Raw genomic sequence first — 25110 nt, forward strand, 5'->3', positions numbered from 1 at the left:
TCATGTTTGTCTTTGTGGCAATATATTTTTGGTATGTAGGAACTATTGTTATATAACTTGGAGCACAATTATTCATCAATAAGATAGAGCTAGAAGTGGAAATCCATAGAGGGTTTTACAAGAAAGACACCTTATGGGAGATTTGGGGCATGGTGAGACCCTGTACCCCATTCTAGTCCACTCCCTTGGAATTGAGGACCTAGTTCCTCCCAATACAATCTTATTAGCCAATTGAGACATATCACCCAACCTATGGAGAAACTCAACAAATACCAACATGAAGACAACAATACAATGATTATTTTCATCGATGATTTGGAAAGAACCCATTCACATATACTTGACTGTTTGGCTAGCATGCAAAGGAGACAATGGCTTTTATACCATAAATTATATCACTTTGAAGGGATACCGCCTATATGGAGAAGAAAGTCCACTACAACATTAGGCCTCCTCCATCACTAGGATATACATTGGATCATCATGCCCCCGTAAATTCATATGATTTGTAATGGTAGTTTGTTGCATCTTGATCTTGAAGGTCTTTTAATATAGCATGTTTTTTTGGTTTTAGTCAATTTTTTTTTGGTAATTGGCTATATTTCTTGATAATTTCCTACTGGCCAACAAATATGGTATGGGTGAGTAGATAAGGATCTTAGAAAATTGTATAAACCAATGTAGTCTTCTCATATAATGTATGTTCTTCAATTAACAAATTAGGAAAAAACATCTATAACCAACTAGTTTATAAAGAATGATACATGTGGAAAATTTTAATGACCAAACAACTCAATGAAATGAAATAAATAGGGGGCTCAATTTGGTTAAAAACATTAATTGGATTAGACAATGATAAGAAAATAAATGATGAAATGTTTTCTATTTTATTTTACTAGAAATTTGCAACCTTATAAAAAAAGATCATAAGTATTTAAAAAAATATATACACATATGGATTGACTAATTATATGTGACTAAGAGTTCGATTGGTATAACATAATTAAATAATTATTTATTCTACATATATAATTTGTATTTCCAAAAAAAATTTGTATTCATATATACACTTTTATAATGTTAATGGATACAATTGGATTTAAAATTTTAAATAAATTCTAAAATCACATTAACATTCTCATAAAATTTATAAATTATATTTACGTTAAGAATTTTTTATAGAAATGATGTTGGAGTCTAAATATGTTTCTTTGGAAGCTTATAAAAATATGGCACTAATAAAAAATTGCCTTGCACTCTTATTAAATATAGGCTAACAAGCATCTCTCATATATAGGAACTAAAGAATTTCTAGTTTCATTTATGTTGTTATTAATCATTGAAGTATGGATAAATGCAACATTAAGAACAAATGAGATCAACAATCTTTCAAATATTTTTTTATAAAAACATCCCAAAAGATAGAATCAATAAATATAATTAAATATTAAAGTCTACTACCCGCATGACTGGTGCTCTACATCCCTGTATAAGGGAGATGTGTAAGTAATTTATGGTAGATTTAAGTGGGAGATATGTAAGTACTTGATGCTACATTTAAGTATTCTCTCAAGGGTATTCTTTATCTCTGCCTGAAACATATTTTTCGAACCTTTAGCTACATATGTGATGATTTCAATCCACGAACTATAACACTAATGTGTATATTTTCATATTCATAGAGCTATGGGTAGAAAGAAGATATACCATCATTGCAAATATATAATATCCTCGTTAAGATACAGAGAAGTTGTTAAAAGTTGTTTGGCGAGCTAGAAACTTATTAACTAGTGCCTTCATGTATACTACTATGATTGATTCCATCAAGAATAACAAAAAAGACAAATTTATGAGCGGTGTCAAACTTCTAGGAAGCTCTGGATATTTGAACTCAAATGCCACTAATTATGTGTTGTCACGAGATATTTTCCCACTAATAATAGAAGTTAAAGAGTGAGAGAGTATACCAATAATATATCTATCTATAATGGATAAAACTATAGAGGGATGAATATAGAGGTAAACATGCATCTTGGCCTAGATTGTGCAATGTAGGGATTGTTTGAGGTAATAAAATTTAATTGTCGCTTTGTTCTCTTAAACTCATCATAAATCTAGTTTAGTTGAAATGTTGACAAACAAATTAAATTTCTACCCTCTTTCAAGGATGAATTTTGTGTTTAAATATATTTGTATTAGTATAAAATAATATAATACCCAACAAAACCTTTTATTTATGCATCTTCTCTAAAACAATTAACATATACATTTTCAACATTTTTTATGAAGATCAGGTAAATTAAATATCATTTTAGTTATTTATGTTGTTATTCGAATTATAATTTTGATCATTTACTTCAATCCAAAAGTCATGAGTATTATAGAAGTTATAATTTTAAAATAATAAAATATAAATTTAAACATTTATCAAGGTTATTTAAAACTAGAAAATATTACCTAAAATTTCGTAATAGTTTTTGAATTTTGGTCACCATCTAATGTTGTGGAGAAAAATATGAGGAATATTTATTTCTATGTATCAATTTTAATCATATTATTTATATGACTTTATGTGATAAAACAAATTATATTCATCATCCTTAATATTATCATTGTTATATAAATTAATATTAGATGTATAATATGAATTTATGTGATAAAAAAATTATATTCAACACCCTTAACATTATCATAGTTATATAAATTAATATTAGATGTTAGGGGACATCAATTAATTCTGGGAATCTGAATCTATTAAGCTAATAAATTGATTACACCTTTCGAGTTGCAAAAATTTACTCAACTTTTTCAACGGAAAAAGAGGGTTGCACCTAAAAATATTTGACTTGGATTTAGGATAGATTTAGGTTTGTGCACCTACACAATAAATTACCTTGTGTTTCCTATAAAGTGTTGGTGGAAAGGAGAAAAAGAAAAGTTGTTAAAAAGGCAAATTCAAAAAGCAAATGTAAAAACTCTTCATTGAAAGGGAATCCATATCATTATGAAATATTTGTAATATATTCATTTTTAAATATTTAAATAAATATTACTCAACATCAAGTCTTCTAGTGTTCTTTACAAAATCACCTAAATGTATTTACACAAATATCATTCAGGGTAAAATAGATAACCAAAAAATTATTCGTCCATAGAGTCAGACAACTTCAATGAGATAAATTTATAGAAAATAAACAAAACGAAAACCTGATTTAAAATAAATAAATTTGTAATAAAAGATCCACACAATAAGCATTTGATGGTGTATAATCATAAATATGTCCTACAACATCATTAACCAAGTTAGACCATTCCTTTGCCAAAGACATATTTACCCACATAAATTTACATAAAATAGATCAAGTGTCATTGAAACGAAGTAATTTATTTTACTAAAACATATATATTTATGAAAAGGATCCTTATACAAGTGAAATTAAAAACAACATTATTTATAAACAAATAAATTAAATAAAACCCTAATTTTTCCCTTTCTAGTTTAAAATTATTAAAAATCTATTTCAACAATGTAAAACAATAATATAATATATAGAAAAAATCCTATCATACTCATACATGCTATGAAAATAAAATCATCGAAAGTAATTCTAAATGAAAATAAAAAATAGAATCCACAAAGACTCGACTTAGCATCAAATGAATCACTCTCTCTAATATTGTATCCTTCTCTAACTCTCTCTTTGTCAATATATCACCCTCTCATTCTCTCCTTAACTCCCTCTTCCCCCTTCTTCCTCTCTCTCTTCCTCTCTCGGCCTCACTCCCTTCCTAATTCCTCCATCGTTCCCCCTTGTCTCATTCTCTCTCTTGCAAGTGGCCCCCCTCTCTCTCTCTTTCTCTCACTTTCTCTCCCTCACACTTGGTATCTCCCTCTCCCATTATCTCCCAATATTTCTCTTTCTCACTCTCAAGATTCCTCTTTTAGATACACTCTCTGACATTATATCGTCCTCACTCTCTCTCTGTAACACTCTTTCTCTCTCTCCCCCTTCCTCCTTTTCCCACTCTCTCTTTGTCACTCCCTCTCTCATTCCCTCCCCCACTTCCTCTCTTATTTCCTCTTTCCCTCCCTCTCTCCTTATATCTCTTGACCTCCCTCTATCTCTCTACCTCATTCTATTTTTTTTTTCTCTCTCTCTCCCACTCTCTCTCCCTTTATTTCTCTCTCATTTTCCTACTCTCATTCTCTCTCCCTTTCTCTCTCTCTCCTTTCTACTTCCTCCTCAGTTCCTCCTTGTCTCATTCTCTCTCTTGCAAGCACTCCCCCCATCTCTCTTGCTCTATTTCTCTCACTTTCTCTCCCTTGCACTTGGTATCTCCCTCTCCCACTATCTCCTAATATTTCTCTTTCTCACTCTCAAAATTCCTCTTTTAGACAAAATATCTGACATTATATCCTCCTCACTCTCTCTCTGTAACACTCTTTCCCTCTCTCCCCCTTCCTCCTTTTCACAATGTCTTTGTCACTCCCTCTCTCATTCCTTCTCCCCCATCCTCTGTCATTCCTTCCCTCCCTCCCTCCCTCTCTCCTTATCTCTCTTGACCTACCTCTATTTTTCTACCTCATTCTCTTTTTTTTTTTTTCTCTCTCTCTCCCCCACTATCTCTCTCTCACATTATCTCTCCCTTTCTCTCTCTCTCCTTTTCTCACTCTCACTGCCTCTGTCTTCCCCCCTCTCCCACATTCACTATTTTAATCCCTCTCTCTCCTCTCCCTCTCTTTCTTCCTCCTCCTCACTCACTCTCCCTTTCTTTCCTACTCTCACTTTGTCTCTCATTCTCCACCTCTCTCATCCTCTCTCACTCTCCCTCTCTATCGATATCCCACCCTCTCTCTCAATACCCCCTTTCCCTTCCTCCCCCTCTCCCTCTCTTTTTGTTTCTCTCCCCCTTTCTTTATGTCTCTATCACTCCTTCCCTCTTTCCATTTATTATTCTCTCTCTCTCTCTCTCCTTCGCTCTTTTCATCTTTCATCCTCTTTCCCATGTCACTCCCTCGTGACTCTCTCCCTCTCTTAACATCTGTCTCAGTGTCTCACATTCTCTCCAAATCGCTCTCTCCAATTCTCCTTCTCCCTCTATCTCTCTATGTCACCATCGCTCCTTCCCTTCCTCCATCCCTCCCATAATCCTAAAAGCCTAAAACTTAAATCTTAAATCTAATTTATAAACTTGACTTGACTTAACATTACTTAGCATTAAGTGAAACTAATTTTTTTAAGCAGCAAATATTGTCATAATATACAATTTTATAGACATTATAAACTTGAAATCCATTTTAAAATATTAATAAAATAGTTACTCCCCATTATGATATTTAAAGTGCAAATTAAAAAAAACTAATATACATTTTAGCAATTAAAAAAAATATATACATTGTAACATGATTATTTTTGATAAAATAATAACAATTTAAATACACTTAAATAAATATACATTTCCATACTTAAAAACAAAAAGATTCATGAGAAAATAATAACTAACATAAATACAATAATTAACTAATATTACTTTACACCAAAAATATATATTTGAGACCTAATGGAATAAAATCTTATAATGAAAATAAAATAAACAAAAATATATGATTATAACAAATTAAAATTTAATCATAATGACGATGAAATACATTTTTAATATATATACAAGAAGCGATCAGAGAATTTTAGATTTGTTTCGCTAAAATATTTCATATTAAAAATGCCGGGGTTAAAGAAAACTAAACTGAAACTAATAATGGAGAAACTATTTAATGAATGCAGTAACAAGGCGCAAATAGATAGTCCCTTTGTAAAAATATAAAAAAATTATAACTTGTCCAATTCGTCCGTGGTGTAACAGCACGCCAGACTTGCCCAATCCATCATTGGAAAATGAGAAACACCGACTTTCTGGTTCATGGTTGTGGTTCGAAACGCTGTAGAAACGTAATTCAAAATCCATCGAAATTCGCTTAACCGTGCTTTTGAAATGGTGGATTTCTTGAAGGGCCAATTTCATCGAAACACATAGAAGCATATGCTTTAAAGCCTTCATAAATTTGTTATAAGGGCAAGCTCTGGCAGTATGAGCTGAGCAAGCCTTTCCGGTTTAAGGGCAAGCTCCTAAAGCTGATCAACTTTTTTGCTTTCTTGATTTTATGCTTACCGTTTCGGTTTCTAGAATACTTTCACGTTGTTTTTTCTGAGTTTTTTTCTTTATTATAACGGTAAGATTATCAGCTTTCAGGCTTTCTTGATTTTTTTAGTGTTTTTAAAGCTTTATTATAACGACGGGCTCATTGATACGCTTTTCTGGTTTCTTGAATTTTTTTAAGTAGTGTTGTCGTTTTCATCGGCTCGTCGATTTTATTATAACGACTCTCTCATTGATATGCTTTTCTGATTTCTTGAATTTTTTAAGTAGTGTTGTCGTTTTCATGGGCTTTGTCACACCACCGTTCATTTACATAATTTTTTTTTTTTACTGTATACCTTATAAAAGCTTTTGTTATACCATACATGATTTCCAACCTTTATGTATGCACGTATGTTTAAATATTACTATACATATGCCACGTACTCACAGCTGTTTAGCCTATGGTTTGATTACTGTTATAATCCTGGTTATAAGCTACGTGGCCATACACTGCTCTGTCATATTGCTTTGTCATACGGGTGTTTGTGTATGCTTTGACTTCATGTACGAGCCAGCGATTAGACTGCCAGTTCTACAGTGTAACTTAATGTGGCTCGGGCTTTGGCGGCTCTACTGCAGCCCTTGCAGGTGCCAGCTCACTCTTGCCTTAATGACTACAGTCCTTGTCGAGGCAGTTGGCAAGGCTTGGCTACTTTGGCCATGTGACATCTCGGTCACAGTGATCTCGACCTTTACGCTTTGGGTTCCCGCCTTGCATAGACGGTCAGGATCTCCCCTTTGGATCCAAAGGCTGAGATGCGCGCAGGGGTTTAAGTCATTACAAAACTCATCTGAATGTTCTCGGGGTTTATTCATTTGTTCGGCCCTCTCCGGCTCCGTCTCGGCGTTCACCCTCTGGTTCAATCCCACAAGCGCTACATTCTTCACCTGCAGTTGCTACGAAGACTGGAAAGTGCCCGGCATAACTCCTGCACAGGTATATGGGACTCGTCTCTTAAGTCTACAACTTATATATATATATATTACAGTGCTCATTATCGGTAACGTTTTCTTATGACTGGTTCTCAATTTGCTTACAGGGCGCACATCTGGGCTATCTGAACCCCTCTGGCGGTGCCAAGGCGGTTTTACAAGATGATCCCACCCTCTCGGCGGTCACAGGTATGCCCTCAGATTTATTACTTTGCCCCTGCTCACAAGAGCTCGTGGAACTTCGATTGAGTTGTTTAAATGATGGATATGCAGACCGCCGTGTGAACGAGGGTCTCTTTGCATCGATTGCTGAGGTATTCTCCACAGAGAACCCTCACAGTTTGTACCTAGGTTTTCTTTGTCTTCTGGTCAAGTCCATGACCCGTCCTATGGAGTGGTTATCCATGGCGGAACCCTTCTGAGTTCTGTTGTATGTATTTAAGAACTTATTTTTGTTTATAATGCAGCCCCTTACGACATACTCAGCTTATTGGTTTACCATATCCGTTCCTGGACATGTGACTTCGGATCTGGCTGTAACACGCAAGTCTGACAACCGGGTCCAGGTTCTGTTTTGGGGTTTTCCCGTTGTTAATGTATGAACAAACATTACCCACTACGGTTCTGCTTCGGGTATTATATTCTTTTGTAATTTATAAACAGAACTGTACGCTGTCTATATTTCCGTGGTAACAAGGCTTTTATATTCTATGAATGTATTCTGTATATTTAACAGTTCTCAGGACAATGTATGAGGGTTGTTTTATTACCACAAGTTTTGCTTATAATTTCGATTCATCCGTCTGTCATTTACTATGTAAACTCTTGTCTTGATGAACTCGTACATGATGCCTTTGATTAGAAAGGTTAGCCGTATCATGCATCTTCTTTTCCTTGGAAAATGCCGTAGTATATATATATATATTCAAAGTTAAGTTTGTAACATGTACAGGGTTCTATAAAGGGGTTTTCGTCTTTCCCTTGCTTCTCTTAACGCACTGTTTTTCTTTACTTAATGTATCAACGAGCGTTTATAGCTTCGTATCACTAATGTGCTGGAAGGAAATACAGTTTTTCGCTCTCTGTTTACACAGTTTACATTATAAATTCCCTGATCGAGATAGTTCATTTGTTTTCTTTACATATTACCAGTCTTTAATATGATAGCAGTGAGTTTGTTTCCTTCCATCGATGTGTTGAAATCCGACCACTGTCGGCGCTCTCACTCAGACTCAGAGCATTCCAGCTTGTTTCTGTTGACACATTAAGGTAGTGTTTGCCTATATGCATGAGCCCTGCATTGTTGTTTCTGTTATTCACTGTTCTGATGTCAGCACAGTGCCTCTGTCTCTCCAACGAGGTTATGACATGATGATTATTGTTCAATAGCCGGTTTCTCCCTTCTTATTCTATAACCAGTCTTTAGTTTAACTACATCTGTTGCAGCTTTATTTACCACAAGGGTTGTAGCTTTTTTTACTACACGACTAGTTTGGTTTATGTCTCTTGATTTGTAACTGACCTTTCATTTACAACTACACCTATGCAGTTACTTAACAACATAACAGTGTTTAGGAGAATAAATCCCTACTGTAGAATCACTGTATACAACAACAATATTTAGGAAAATAAACATAATCCTTATTTACAAACTGTAAATTTCACTGTATATCTATAATCATTCAAGGACTCTGCATCTAGAAGCCATACCTGGTTCACCAGTATCAGGAATGATTTCTCAAGCAAGTCACCTGTGCTTGTTTCTGCTCTTCCACCCAGCCATGAGATCCATCCCTCAGACGGAATTCTCCCCCCGAGCCATCTTGCAGACCTCAAGTCCTCAACAAGGTTTGTGCACTCTGTGCCTGGTTATCTGGTCCTAACGAGACTTAACCACTGTTTTCTCTTTTCCTTTTCTTGGAAAAGTCTTTTCTTATGTCTGTCCCCACAGCACAGAACCTCCTCCCCACAGCCAGAACTTTTCCTGTTCTGGGAGGGTAGTTTCCATCAGTTATTATAACTGAACTCTTTCTTTTAAATCCACCTCTTAGAGGCTGCCAATATTTCAAGAAAATATTTAAATTACTCTCATCAAAAATAGTTTGTCACAGTTTTGTTTTTAAACATAAACAACAACTGTATTAATGTCTTTTACCACAATAAATTTTCATATTTACATAATCTGGGGTCATTACATCTCCCCCTCCTGTGATTGGACATCGTCCCGATGTCCGTCTCCCTTAAACAAATTCGAGTAAGCTTCTCTAAGGAGTTCCTCATCCTCCCAAGTGGCCTCTTCAGGCCCATAATGTTGCCACTGCACCTTAGCTTGGAAAATAACCCGTTTCCGCAGCTGCACTTCTCTCCGGTCGAGAATGGTCAATGGTTCGACCAGAACCTCGCCTTCCAGCTCGACCTACAATCAGCAACAGATTTAGTTATTTTCTTGTTTAGGAACAAAGCTTATCTAGGATGACCAGATTAATTCTTACCCAAACATTCTGCCATTGAATCACATGTTTAGGATCGTAGACGTATTGTTTTAATACGGATACGTGAAAAACATTATGGATCCTAATATGGCCTGGTAGAGCGAGTTGATAGGCTACCGGCCCCACCCTTGCCAAGATTTGAAAAGGTCCAAAATAGTGAGGTGCAAGTTTGGCACACCCGCTCCACTGCAAGGTACTTCTTCTGGGTTGGATTCTAACAAACACATGATCCCCAACTTGGAATTCTTTGAACTTTCTCTTTCGATCAGCAAAACTTTTCTGTCTGTCCTGAGCGGCTTTTAAGTTAGCACGCACCCTTTTTACCGTGTCTTCCATTTCCTTGAGCATCTCAGGACCAATTTGTAACTTATCCTCAGGTCCACCCCAACTTGAGGGTGTGCGGCACTTCCGCCCGTATAGAACCTCAAAAGGACTCAACTGTGTTGAGGAATGATACCCATTGTTGTAAGCAAACTCGACCAGGTGGAGGTATTCCTCCCATTGAGTTGGCTTCATCATAACACATGCTCTCAGCATGTCCTCCACTACCTGATTTACTCGTTCCGTTTGGCCATCGGTCTGGGGATGATAAGCTGTGCTAAAGTTCATCTGTGTTCCCAGTTCAGCAAACAATGTCCTCCAAAAGGTTGATGTGAACTTAACATCACGATCAGAGATAATCACCTTCGGAAGTCCATGCAATTTGAACACATTTTGCATGAAAATATGAGCAATTTGCACAGCCTTATACGTTGATTGTATAGGTATGAAGTGTGCTGCCTTACTTAACTTATCCACTACCACCATAATGGAATCATTATTTTTCTTCGTTCGAGGTAATCCGGTTATAAAGTCCATGGAAATAGTCTCCCATTTCCATTCCGGAATGGGTAAGGGTTGTAACAGCCCTGCTGGATGCATATGCTCCGCCTTAATCTGTTGACATTCTAGACATCGCGCTAGATACTCAGCCACTTCCTTCTTCATTTTTGGCCAATAATATTCCCTTCGAAGAGCGGTAACCATTTTCTGGTACCCCGGATGCCCGGTATAATGGCGGGCATGAAATTCGTCCAGAATAAGTCTTCTAAGACTATTTTCATTGGGTACATACAACTTTTTATTAAAATACAGCATTCCGGCATCATCTAGCTCATACCCCTGTTGTATTTCCTTACCAGAAAGTTGTTGTACTTGCTGTTTAATTTGCTGATAAACAACATCTTGATCAACCGCTATTTTTATCCTTTCAAGTAGAGTACTCTGCCACTTACTGACCGAAATCTTGCACACGCATTGTACCTTTCGACTCAATGCATCAGCTACTCGGTTCTCCTTCCCCTTTAAATGTTTAATTTCAAAATCAAACCCACTTAAAAAGTCAGCCCAACGAGCTTGCCTCGCATTCAAAGTGGGTTGGCTGAAATAATTTGTTAAGCTGTGGTGGTCTGTTAACAGCAAAAATTTTCTCCCCAAGAGGTAGTGTCGCCACATTTTCAGTGCATGAATAACAGCTTCCAGCTCCAAGTCGTAAGCAGAATATTTTGCTCATGTTCCTTCAATTTCCTTGATTCGTATGCAATTACTCTTCCCTCATGCATCAGCACTCCTCCCACACCTTCTTTACTTGCATCAGTACAGACCACGTAATCCTTATTAGGATCAGCTATACTTAATATGGGCGCGGTGGTGAGTAAGTGCTTGAGCTGTTCAAAGCTCTCTGACATTCTGAGGTCCACTTAAATACCTTTCCCTTCTTTTGTAAGGAGGTGATAGGGTATGCTACCCTTGAAAATCCTTCCACAAATCTTCTGTAATAACCCGCTAGCCCCATAAAGGACCTAATATCTACCACGTCCTTTGGTATTGGCCACTCCATTATAGTTCTGATTTTCTCAGGGTCAACTGCAATGCTTTCCTTTGTGATTACATGGCCTAAGTATTGTATTTCCTCCTTAAAGAAATCACACTTACTAAACTTTTCATATAATTGATGTTCTCGCAAAGTTTGCAACACCAATCTGAGGTGTTCTTCATGCTCCTTCCTTGATCGGGAGTAAATCAGAATGTCATCTATGAATATCAACACAAATTTATCTAAGAACCTGTGAAACACATTGTTCATCAAACACATGAAGGTAGCAGATGCGTTGGTCAGCCCAAAAGGTAGCACCACGAATTCATAATGCCCATACTGTGTTCTGAAAGCTGTCTTAGCGATATCCTCTTCTTTAATTCTGATCTGATGATAACCAGATCGCAGATCAATCTTAGAGAATACCGTTGCCCCCTTCACTTGGTCAAAAAGTTCATCTATCCTAGGCAAAGGATATTTATTTTTAATCGTGAGCTTATTCAGCTGACGATAATCAATGCACATCCGAAAAGTTCCATCTTTCTTTTTGACAAATAACACTGGGGCTCCCCAGGGTGATACACTTGGACGGATGTAATTTTTATCTAGTAGCTCCTGCAGTTGCATTTTTAATTCTGTTAATTCTGGTACACTCATTCGGTATGGTGCCCGTGACATGGGTGCTACCCCCGGAATCAATTCAATAGTGAAGTCCACATCTCTTTTAGGTGGCAATCCCGGTACTTCCTCAGGAAAAACATCTGCAAATTCTTGTACCACCGGAATGTTACCCAGCGTAGCAGTCTTTTCTTTCTGATTTGCGTATCCCACCTGAATAGCGTAAATTTGACATTTCTTTCTGATGCATTTAGCTAACTGAGATGCTGTAATGGGTTGAATCTGCACAGGATGCTTAATTCCTTGTAATTCCTGCTGCTCTCCACGGTCATCCTTATAGTAAATGGTTTTTGTCTTGCAATTCACTAAGGACCAGTGTTTCTCCAGCCAATCCATCCCGATCAGGATGTCATATGAACCCAAAGGTAGTATGTTTAAGTCTGCCACTATTGGCTGCCCTGCTATGGTTAGAGAGCAGTTATTTATTTTGGCCAAGACCCGTCTCTTGGCTCCTGTAGCCAACTGTACCAACCATGGATTTCTGAATTTTTCAGATTGTAACTTACACTGTTCTACTATCCTTGGGCTAACATAACTTAAAGTAGCTCCTGTATCTATAAGAACAGCTATAGAAAGGTTCGAAATTTTACCTTCAAATTCAACCATGGTCGGCTGGTACTCCGCTTGGCGGTCCTCCAAAGCTGCATTAATTCTGGGTACATTACGTGCCACGTCCCCAACGGTTGAAGCTTCATGAATTTGGGATATCTGGTCTGTCCCTTTTCACTGTGGGCAGTTTTTAACATAGTGAGGTCCTCCACAGCCCCAGCATTGAACTGGGGGTCTGGTCATCCCCTCACCTTCTGGTCTAACAGGCTGCTCACTTACTCTAGATTCACTCATTGGCCTAGATCGGGGCGCATTCTTTGCAGCAGATCTGCTGTTTAATCCTTTACCAGCTCGCTTACTTCCACTGCTGCGACCTCCCTTGCTGATTCCAACCATCCGACTACTCTTTTTTTCATTCCATCTTTTGTTTGAAGTATCCCCCTTCTGTTTATTCTGCTGGTAGCAGATCCTCGCCTTACGAATAGCCTCATCCATGGTTCTAGGATTGTCAAATTCAATCCTCTCTCTTATATATGAAGGTAAGCTACTCACAAACCTTTGTACCTTGGCCTTTTCCTCCTTGATATAAGGTACATAACGTAACAGAGAGGTAAAGCGATTAATGAACTCATCCATTGTCTGCTGTCCCAATCTTAAATCATGGAATTCTCTTGCCTTTTCATCGTAGAAGCGTTCAGTCAGGTACCTTTCTTTGAAGTATTTCTGGAACTTCTCCCAGGTAATGGTTCGTTCGCTTACCCCCTTGACAATCTTGATTTCCTCCCACCACAAGGTTGCCTTACCTTGTAACTGAAAGATAGCTAATCTCGCCTTCAAGTTATGATCATACTCGTACAACTGAAAATATTTATTCATATTTATTAACCAAGCTTCAGCTGCTTCCTCCTGTTCGCCGTCAAAATGTGGGGGTTTAATTTTTCGAAATTCTCCCTGCAGCTCCATTCTCTGACGTTTTGAAGTTTGCTGCTCTGGTACATTGTCAGAATGATCCTCTTTGCCTTCTGAATTTTCAGGTTCAATCTGATAATTCTGTTCTTCTGTCACCCTCTACTGTTCCGCCCTGGGGTTAGATAGAGGTGGATTTTGCCTGTCCGACAAACTCTTCAGAATCCTTTCTTGTTCAACTGTCAAACGTGCGTTGTCTTCTCGCAAACGTGCCATCTCATTTTTCAATTCTTGAACAGTTTCCAGTATTGCCAGATTGGTACTTCGTGTTTCCTCACCCAACTGTACCCACAGCTCCGGGTTCTCCCGAGGGTTACTGCCGGTTCCTTGCATTTCGTCTCCTTTCTGGCTTGACTGTTAGCTGTTGTAATCCTGTAGTTCACCCCTAAATAGACAGAACAACAGTCAAGTAAATTATTATCTTACATACATATGCATGGTGTATGCTTCTGCACAGTGAAACATGTTTTGCTTGAGGCCACAGTGTTGAAACTGGGCTTTGATACCAATTTGTCATACCACCGTTCATTTACATAAAAAAAATTTTACTGTATACCTTATAAAAGCTTTTGTTATACCATACATGATTTCCCAACCTTTATGTATGCACGTATGTTTAAATATTACTATACATATGCCACGTACTCACAGCTGTTTAGCCTATGGTTTGATTACTGTTATAATCCCGGTTATAAGCTACGTGGCCATACACTGCGCTGTCATATTGCTTTGTCATACGGGTGTTTGTGTATGCTTTGACTTCATGTACGAGCCAGCTATTAGACTGCCAGTTCTACAGTGTAACTTAATGTGGCTCGGGCTTTGGCGGTTCTACCGCAGCCCTTGCAGGTGCCAGCTCACTCTTGCCTTAATGACTACAGTCCTTGTCGAGGCAGGTGGCAAGGATTGGCTACTTTGGCCATGTGACATCTCGGTCACAGTGATCTCGGCCTTTACACTTTGGGTTCCCACCTTGCATAGACGGTCAGGATCTCCCCTTTGGATCCAAAGGCTGAGATGCGCGCAAGGGTTTAAGTCATTACAAAACTCATCTGAATGTTCTCGGGATTTATTCATTTGTTCGGCCCTCTCCGGCTCTGTCTCAGCGTTCACCCTCTGGTTCAATCCCACCAGCGCTACATTCTTCACATGCAGTTGCTCCGAAGACTGGAAAGTGCCCGGCATAACTCCTGCACAGGTATATGGGACTCGTCTCTTAAGTCTACAACTTATATCTATTTACAGTGCTCATTATAGGTAACGTTTTCTTATGATTGGTTCTCAATTTGCTTACAGGGCGCACATGTGGGCTATCTGAACCCCTCTGGCGGTGCCAAGGCGGTTTTACAAGATGATCCCACCCTCTCGGTGGTCACAGGTATGCCCTCAGATTTATTACTTTGCTCCTGCTCACAAGAGCTCATGGACCTTCGATTGAGTTGTTTAAATGATGGATATGCAGACCACCGGTGCGAACGAGGGTCTCTTTGCATCGATTGCTGAGGTATTCTCCACAGAGAACCCTCACAGTTTGTACCTAGGTTTTCTTTGTCTTCTGGTCAAGTCCATGACCCGTCCTATGGAGTGGTTATCCATGGCGGAACCCTTCTGAGTTCTGTTGTATGTATTTAAGAACTTATTTTTGTTTATAATGCAGCCCCTTGCGGCATACTCAGCTTATTGGTTTACCATATCCGTTCCTGGACATGTGACTTCGGATCTGGCTGTAACATGCAAGTCTGACAACCGGGTCCAGGTTCTGTTTTGGGGTTTTCCTGTTGTTAATGTATGAACAGAAATTACCCACTACGGTTCTGCTTCGGGTATTATATTCTTTTGTAATTTATAAACAGAACTGTACGCTGTCTATATTTCCGTGGTAACAAGGCTTTTATATTCTATGAATGTATTCTGTATATTTAACAGTTCTCAGGACAATGTATGAGGGTTGTTTTATTACCACAGGTTTTGCTTATAATTTCGATTCATCCGTCTGTCATTTACTATGTAAACTCTTGTCTTGATGAACTCGTACAGGATGCCTTTGATTAGAAAGGTTAGCCGTATCATGCATCTTCTTTTCCTTGGAAAATGTCGTAGTATATATATATATATTCAAAGTTAAGTTTGTAACATGTACAGGGTTCTATAAAGGGGTTTTCGTCTTTCCCTTGCTTCTCTTAACACACTGTTTTTCTTTACTTAATGTATCAACGAGCGTTTATAGCTTCGTATCACTAATGTACTGGAAGGAAATATAGTTTTTCGCTCTCTGTTTACACAATTTACATTATAAATTCCCTGGTCGGGATAGTTCATTTGTTTTCTTTACATATTACCAGTCTTTAATATGATAGCAGTGAGTTTGTTTCCTTCCGTCGATGTGTTGAAATCCGACCACTGTCGGCGCTCTCACTCAGACTCAGAGCGTTCCAGCTGGTTTCTGTTGACACATTAAGGTAGTGTTTGCCTATATGCATGAGCCCTGCATTGTTGTTTCTGTTATTCACTGTTCTGATGTCAGCACAGTGCCTCTGTCTCTCCGACGAGGTTATGACATGATGATTATTGTTCAATAGCCGGTTTCTCCCTTCTTATTCTATAACCAGTCTTTAGTTTAACTACATCTGTTGCAGCTTTATTTACCACAAGGGTTGTAGCTTTGTTTACTACACGGCTAGTTTGGTTTATGTCTCTTGATTTGTAACTGACCTTTCATTTACAACTACACCTATGCAGTTACTTAACAACATAACAGTGTTTAGGAGAATAACAGTGTTTAGGAGAATAAATCCCTACTGTAGAATCACTGTATACAACAACAGTATTTAGGAAAATAAACATAATCCTTATTTACAAACTGTAAATTTCACTGTATATCTATAATCATTCAGGGACTCTGCATCTAGAAGCCGTACCTGGTTCACCAGTATCAGGAATGGTTTCTCAAGCAAGTCACCTGTGCTTGTTTCTGCTCTTCCACCCAGCCATGAGATCCATCCCTCAGACGGAATTCTCCCCCCGAGCCATCTTGCAGACCTCAAGTCCTCAACAAGATTTGTGCACTCTGTGCCTGGTTATCTGGTCCTAACCAGACTTAACCACTGTTTTCTCTTTTCCTTTTCTTGGAAAAGTCTTTTCTTCTGTCTGTCCCCACAGCACAGAACCTCCTCCCCACAGCCAGGACTTTTCCTGTTCTGGGAGGGTAGTTTCCATCAGTTATTATAACTGAACTCTTTCTTTTAAATCCACCTCTTAGAGGCTGCCAGCATTTCAAGAAAATATTTAAATTACTTTCATCAAAAATAGTTTGTCACAGTTTTGTTTTTAAACATAAACAACAACTGTATTAATGTCTTTTACCACAGTAAATTTTCATATTTACATAATCAAGGGTTATTACAGGCTTGTCGATTTTTTTGCTTTCCGGATTTCTGGAGCGTTTGTTTTTGTTTTAAGTATTTATTTTGTTGGTTATATTTTTTTTAAATTAAATATATATATATATATATATATATATATATATATATATATATATATATATATATATATATTTAAATTAGATATAAGAAATAAAAATTGTATTTATTAATTAAATATTTCTTTGTTTAGTCTTTTATGTTTTTTCTCATAAATTTTAGAAATAATTTGAATTTCAATTTATTAAATATGAAGGAAATAAATAAAACATATGTTTCAAAAATATTTGTATGTGTGGTTTTTAGAAGATTTTCGAAATCCTCTCCTTTTTCTTTTGTTCAGAATTTTTTAAAGTGGTTTTATAACAACTAGCACATTTTGATTTTGACAATTCTTCGTTCTCTCATTTTTGTATTTTTGTTTTTAGTTTTGGGAATTATTAGCTTTCTCATTTTTGTTGCTTTTATTTTTTAATTTTTGTTCTGTATTCATAAAAAAAATTGTTTGGATGTAGTTTTGAGTTTTTAATTTTTAAGAGGAAATATATAATTATTTAAATGTCTTTTTAATTAATATTAGGTTTATTTATTGACATTTATGTATTTATGTATTTAGTATTTCGATTTATATTTGAGTGATTTGTTACTAAAATATAAATTTAATTTAAATTTAAATTTATGAAATAAAATAAAAAATGAAGATACTAAAATATATATTATTAACATTTAGAAAACTACACATCAAAACATATTAAATATTATATTTTAGTAATACAACAATAATTTAGTATTTTTTAGTAATATAATAATAATAATTACTTGTTAATTTATATTATTACTATATTAATAATATTAATATTGATATATTGTATATCTTAATTTTTTATTTTATTTAACATAAAACATATTTAGGAATATCTTTAGTAATAAAATGTAAAATAGATTTTGTTACTTTATTTAAAAATAAATAACACCCAATAAAAATTGTCACATCTTAACTTTCCTTATAGAATAACTGTAAAAAATAAAGAGATTGAAATATTACACATTGGTCATTTTTTAATTTTATTTAATCTTTTCTTTTAACTGTCCTCTCACATCATGGTTATCATTCAAGCTTTTAGTTAACTCATTTAAAACATACTTCAACTAATTAACATTATAAATACTAACAAATGTACATCTCACCCTTAGTTTTTATATCATTTACCCTATTTAGTCCTAAGATGTTCCTTCTTCACATGAATCTACTTATATATATTATTACTTGTTTTTTTTAACAATACCCCACTTGAAAGTATTCACATGTCTCACTTACAACAAGTGTTGTCTATATTGGTCTTATCCAATTACACAACTAAGTCAATACATTGCAACCTTTGAAATTTAAACACTTGAGAAATTTGCCAAGCACCTAATCAAATTTTGAGTGAATATATGACATAGCATCTCGATGAGAGAATACATAATATAAAGTTTAGTTATATAACACTTTTTTGTGGAATTTTTCTTGTTGCATGTGGTCTATCTGTCGCTCAAGACATATAAGTATATACGTCACATGTTTTGAAGCCTTTATACTTACATCCCACTTGTTGGCCTTTTTTTTTAATGGGTACTTTGATTGCATTTCTAATCACTTTTCTATGCACTGATATGAGTGTCAAGTTCTCTTTATGGAAGGAGGCTTGCATGATTCAATCTCTTTGGATAGTTACTACAGCCATTACTAAGGAAAGGAATATTTAAGTGTTTCCAATGGAGTTGTAAGTTAAAACCTCACATCCTAGTTTCCTATTGCTTTACAACCTCCATCAATAATGCTAGTACAATAACGTATTTTTCTAGTATGATGTGTTGAATATTTATTTAATCTCAAAACTCTACTTTCCTTAAGCAAAAGTATTTATATGAAATTATCTTAGAAATAGACTAGAAGCTTCCATGTTTGTCTTGAACTGTCTTCTACAAGAAATACTCTTGAGTTGTTCCTCTAACTGTAAGGTAAATCAAAGATGATATATGGAGCTCTAGCCTACACACCCTATGCAGCAACCTAGAAACCATTTCCTAGGTTTACTAGTGTTCCTTGCCCACTAGAAAGGGTTAACCAAATACTATATTTATCTCCCAATTATCTTATTCATATTCCATGACAAGGTATTTATCTCTCACCCTATATTATCAAGGTGTATCTTCTCTTTCATTTTCATATATAACTTAAGGTATTTCATTTTTATTAAAAAATACAACATGGAGTTATTTTCTTATTGTATTTTTTTTTGTGCCTCCTTAGCCATAACTACTCAATTAGTTTTCCCTAACAATTAGAGGTTAATCTCTCATGTTAGCCTACAACATATTTATGAGAGAAATAATTGTTTTGACATAACTTCTCATTAACTAAATAAAAAAATAATTCAACAAATGTTTTTTTCCATTTCTCTTAAATAAAAAACTTACACCTAAAAAGTAGAAGGGATAATTATAAATAAGAAATAATATAAAAAAAAATAATAATAAAACAACCATTTGATTTGTTACATGAGGGATTTGTGTTACATAGGATTTTCCTAGACATATTATATTGATGGTTCATGGTAGTCTTGGAAGAATTTCCAAACTTATTTTATTTTTATATTTTAAATAATATATTATCATCAAAGATTTCATATTAGTGAAACTCCATCTCACAAACAAATTAGGTGTAATGAAGCTCTTTCACAAAATGCAAAATGTATGAAATCCAAGTCTACTTATCAAGCATGTCAAAACTACATATGAAATCAATGAGAAAATAAAAAATATCAAGGCATATATGTAAGTTAATCCATTATAATATGTACGGACTTATGTCTCTTTCATTCTCTGAATGGTAACATGTATTTTGGTACTTTCATTGATAATTTGAAAAAAAAAAATAACATAGATTTATATTTATGAAGATAATGGATGAAGCATTACATAAGGTTACATAGTTTTATATCCGTTGTTGAAGATTAGATACCGTAGAGTATTGTGTACTTCTAAAAAAAATGAGGCAAATAAACCCCTTGAACTTTGACTCCATTTTTACGGATCCGAGGATGACGAGAAAGTTAATAATGGCTTTCAATCCATTACAAAATTGAGTTGTATAAACAAAGACCAGATCTATTTATGAGGCTAATAAGTTGAGGATCGATGACATGGGTTTTCCCAAGTGTCTTAGGCATAAGCGTATAAAATTATAATTTATATTTTGAATAGATGTCCATGAAAAATCTGGAAATAAAATACATTAAATGATAAATTCATTGGTATGAAACCAAATGCATCACATTTCTATGTATTTCAATGTCCAATTTATATTCATGTTCCAATAGAAAAGAGGATAATTAGAAATACTTGAGTATCAATGATATTTTTGATGCATATTGTGTGAATTCTAAAACTTACAAGACCTACATTCAAGAAAAATAAAGGATTTTAGTAAACCAATATGTGAATTTTGATGATGATGTATAATCCTCAAAATCAGAAGAATGTCATTTAGTTACATAAGGGAGTGACGGGGTTTTGTCCAAAATTTTTATCTAGATGTAAAATGTGGGTTAGTTCTTGGCACATAGAAGAAAATTTGAGTTAAAACTACATCTTGACCCTTTGTTTTCATCCTACAAGAAGAAAATATGGCTGATTTAAACATTTAAGATGTTAATGAGCATGTAATACCACCCAACTTAGCAATGAGGATAAGTATTCCTCCTAGCATATATGATAAAAATATTGCATTGAAGTATTGCATCGATGAGAGTTAAAATTGTTAAAAGTTGGTATATTTTGATCCCTTAATGTGTAGTGGTGTTTGGGATATGGTTCCTTTTAAGAAATTATGGATTTAATTCAAAACTATGGTGGCTAAAAAGTTTCAAAAGCAAGTGCAGTGGATATTTAGAGGGAGAATACTCTTTTTGATGAAAATATTTTCCTCATCGAGAAGAAGTGTTAGATTTTGTGTCTCTACGAAAGTGTTTGCACCATGTTAGTGGTGCACTTCATGTTATGTGGAGTGAATGATGAAACCTTAATCAAATTATCTTATCGTAGACTATTTTGGTTTATCATTATTTATAGATCTTACTATAGGTGTAATAGTGTCCTTGATATATTTGTAGATGAGGTGTCATTAGCCTTAAAATCATGTATATTTGGGAAGATATTAGATATTGCATTATAATCTAACATTATATGCATGATTTCTATGATGAGATATTAACATGCATTAAGAGTAAAGGAACTTCCCCTTAGGACTACCACAAGCACATGCAAATCATAAGAGCCTAAGTGGTTGTATTCAGGGATTGTCACTTGGATAGCACAAAACTTGGAGTTTGTTTTGAATTGTGGCTTCGTGAGGAGAATTAAATCTTGGACCCTCTCTTAGAGCGCACAAAACCATCCCATCAGTGATTTAAATGTGGAGCCCTATTTTAGAGACCACACCACTTTGGAGGTGTATTCATACCACGACATGACAGTTGTACATTATCTTAAACTAGCCTTGATGTAGATATACATATTAGGTTGTTTTGAACTTCATGCATTTTATTTTGATCTCTTGTGTCACCTATTATATAAAGGTAGGAGAACATCCTCATTCTCACAACTTAGTCACTAGATCATCCATATCTTATTGATGTAGTCATATTGTATTCCTTGGGTTTTGTGATGCAAGTTTTAAATCTTCGGTGGACTATGGGAATTAGGGTTTATGTGAGATAAAATTTACAAAAGTATTATACTACTAGAATTAATTTGTTTCAATAAGTAAGGTCCGTGATAGGAATCCCTAGAAGACACCTAGAGAACTTGATGCTAATGGATCTTGTGTCATTAAAGTTTAGATCAATATCCCAAGGTCTTCGGTGATGAATGAAACTATTCCAACTATCAAATTATTGGTATGATTCTAGCTTGAGGTGGTGCATTTGATGCATCTAGTAGAGTTTGTTAAGATGCCTTGATAGGCTAGAACAATTTTCACCATAAATTGTATATAGTAAATGCTCTATTTAGGATTTGGAAGAAATTATATTTTCCATGCTAGGGCGAACTATAAATAAATGTTGTACTAACTTAGAATGTATAAGGAATTCTATTGTATCTTAATTTATGTTGTTATATGAAGTGCAACCTTGCTCTCCAAAATTGTGTGTTGTATTTCTAACAATTGCATCTATGTTTTGACTTATAGTATACAAATTATGTATTGGGTAATTGATAGTGACCTGAGCTGGGGGGGGGGAGTTGCCATATGAAATTCCACCTTCACATGGAAGCTAAATATTCCATAGATCAACCATGGTAACTCCATTAGCATGGTTAGCAACAATTTTATCAATTGGCATTCATTCATTTGTATATATTACCATTTGACACCCAAAATAAGTATTTTGAAGGATTTAAAGTCACGCTAAAGTATATCTTTCAAATACCCATAGTATAAATTTTTAGGGACTTTTGGATGACTTTCAACTTTAGAGAAAACATAGGTAGTGTGACATACTGTGATAAGCCCCCCATTAAAATGTTTCCTATTTTGATATAAATTTTTAATGTGAAATTTGAGGACCTTACACCACAAAGCCTCATAGCATTTCAACTCTATTATGTCATGGATGTAAAAAATGTATTCTCAATTGATAAAATTATTCATAGCTGAAAATTATGCAATTTAGTAAAAAATATTCCATATAAATCAATATAATATTTAAAAAAACTAAATACTATGGGTGGATATGCTTACATATTTATATTTTAAACCATTTTCTAAAGAAATTTCCCTCTTTGTAATATTGGTATCTCTCCCGTGCTCAACTTCATTGATCAGTGTAACCACATCATACCATGATAAGTTACCTTCAATAGATTTTTTCCATCATTCATTCCATACCTTCATCAAATTAATGTTTTTTTAACTGTATAACTATATTGTATACCACTCTCTTCTATATTAAAATAAAACAATTCACATATAATTAGTTACTAGAGTATATATTCGTAATAGTGGATTATGTAGAAAGACTAAAAATTGAATAAACACGATGTAGATAAAAACTAAATATCAAATGTGTTATCAATCTCTACCATCTTCGTAAATGTCACCTTCCTCATTCTACCCTTCCCCAATATGTGCTCCCCTTTAGGTGGTGGATATTTAAATAAGTAAATATTGTACAAATAGATATGCAATTAATAAGCATCTATAACCTTCAATTCAAGGTGACAGACCATCTTGAAGAAATACTCAAGGATGTTCTTGCAATGACACCTGCCTCAGTGACAATTAGGTTTTGGTGGCATGACACCCCCCAACCATCTAGGCACATGTGTATGTATGCTAATTGATGATATTAATTATTATTACTTGCAATAGGATTGTGTGAATGGTAGCATCGATGATGACTAATGCATGGCACTTGTGGCTTTGTGGGTTCCAATTTGGTATGAACTAAGCACTAATTTGTGAAATATTACTTGTTATAACAACTTCAAGGAGGTTTTATGGAAACCAAATTATCTTGGTAGAAGGTCATTCTAGGATAATTCCAAGCTTGTCCAATCAAATCATTGATTTATCCTTTTTACAAGAAATTACCTTATGGTTTTACAATGCCAAGTGGTAGAACAAATAATACTCTTGGTGGCTTGTTGAACACTAGAGAAACAAATAGATGTGCTACATCATATTCTACACTAAATGGAGCTATTTAAAATTCGATTATCTACATGTTGTCACTATGAATCTAATGTTGTCTCCAATATCAACTTGTGTATTTGGGAGCATATGGCTCTTTATGTATACTTGATGATGTTTTCAATTTTTGTTTGGTTTAGTGGACTAGTGGTTAAATATTATGTCTATGGTTTAAGAGGTTCAAACAATGGTGTATGTCACTTCTTTATACATCACTATTATGAGTTCACTATCTGTGAATTGTTGTCATCAAATTTGTCTTAGTCTCTATGGGGACTGGGAACTATCATAGTTGATAAGTCTTCTTATTCTTCTTAATTAAACATGCCCTATGGTTCTTTAATTTTCTTCATCTAAATTCTGGTGGGTTATGGGGTTTTGGTTTATCCCTTGGTTTATTTTCTAGTGTTGGGGCCAACTATATTAGTGGGTGGACTAGAATACACATGTTGGTCTATTAACATTGGATTGTCCTCATTCAGGAAGGACCTCAAATTTCTAGTTGTTTGATGGAGTGTTGGATGTGTCTCTAGAGCTATAGAGGTCATGTTTAACCCCTCATCTTGTGAATGTTAACCTTGACCCCCTGTTTATGTCTAGAGGGTGTAGTTTTGTGTTCTAGGGATATTTTCCTGGGTGTATTTATTTTTGTTGTTGAGGATGTGGTTGTTCAGTTTGTAGGAAGTATTTTCATGTAGATTGGAGCGTAATGTATCATCAATGAGGCAGATAAAGAAGAGGATTTGGAGAGAGGAGTCATAAGGAAAGATAATTTATGGGAGATTTAGGCCATGTTGAGGTCGTGGACCCAAATGTGTTGGCATCGAGGAGTCCATTCCTCCAAATAGAGCATTATTAGTCAATTGATACATATTACCCAACTTGTAGAGAAACTTAACAAAGACCCACATGATGACATGGACAAAATTATTATTTTTGTGAATGATTTGGAAAGAAACCTATGGTCAATGCTTGAATTTTTGGTGAGCATGCAGGGGGGAAAATGGTGCCTACAACATAAATTGCGCACTATCTATGAAATTAGGCCTCCTTCGTCACCAGGCTCTAGACTAGACTACCCTATTAGATTAAATTCATATGATGTGTAATAGTAACGAACTACATATTGATCTTGAAGGTCCTATGTTATAATGTTTCTTTTGGTAACTACCTATTGGCAAACAAATATGGTATGAGAAAGGATGGTAGGATTTTTTGAAAATGTATAAACCAGTGTAATGTTTTTATATAATTGAAATTCTTAGATTCATTAAAAAAAAC

The sequence above is a fragment of the Pinus tabuliformis genome, chromosome 9 (assembly GCF_031772625.1).
Source record: "Pinus tabuliformis cultivar Carrire ecotype Pingquan chromosome 9, CPIR1, whole genome shotgun sequence".
Taxonomy (NCBI): domain Eukaryota; kingdom Viridiplantae; phylum Streptophyta; class Pinopsida; order Pinales; family Pinaceae; genus Pinus; species Pinus tabuliformis.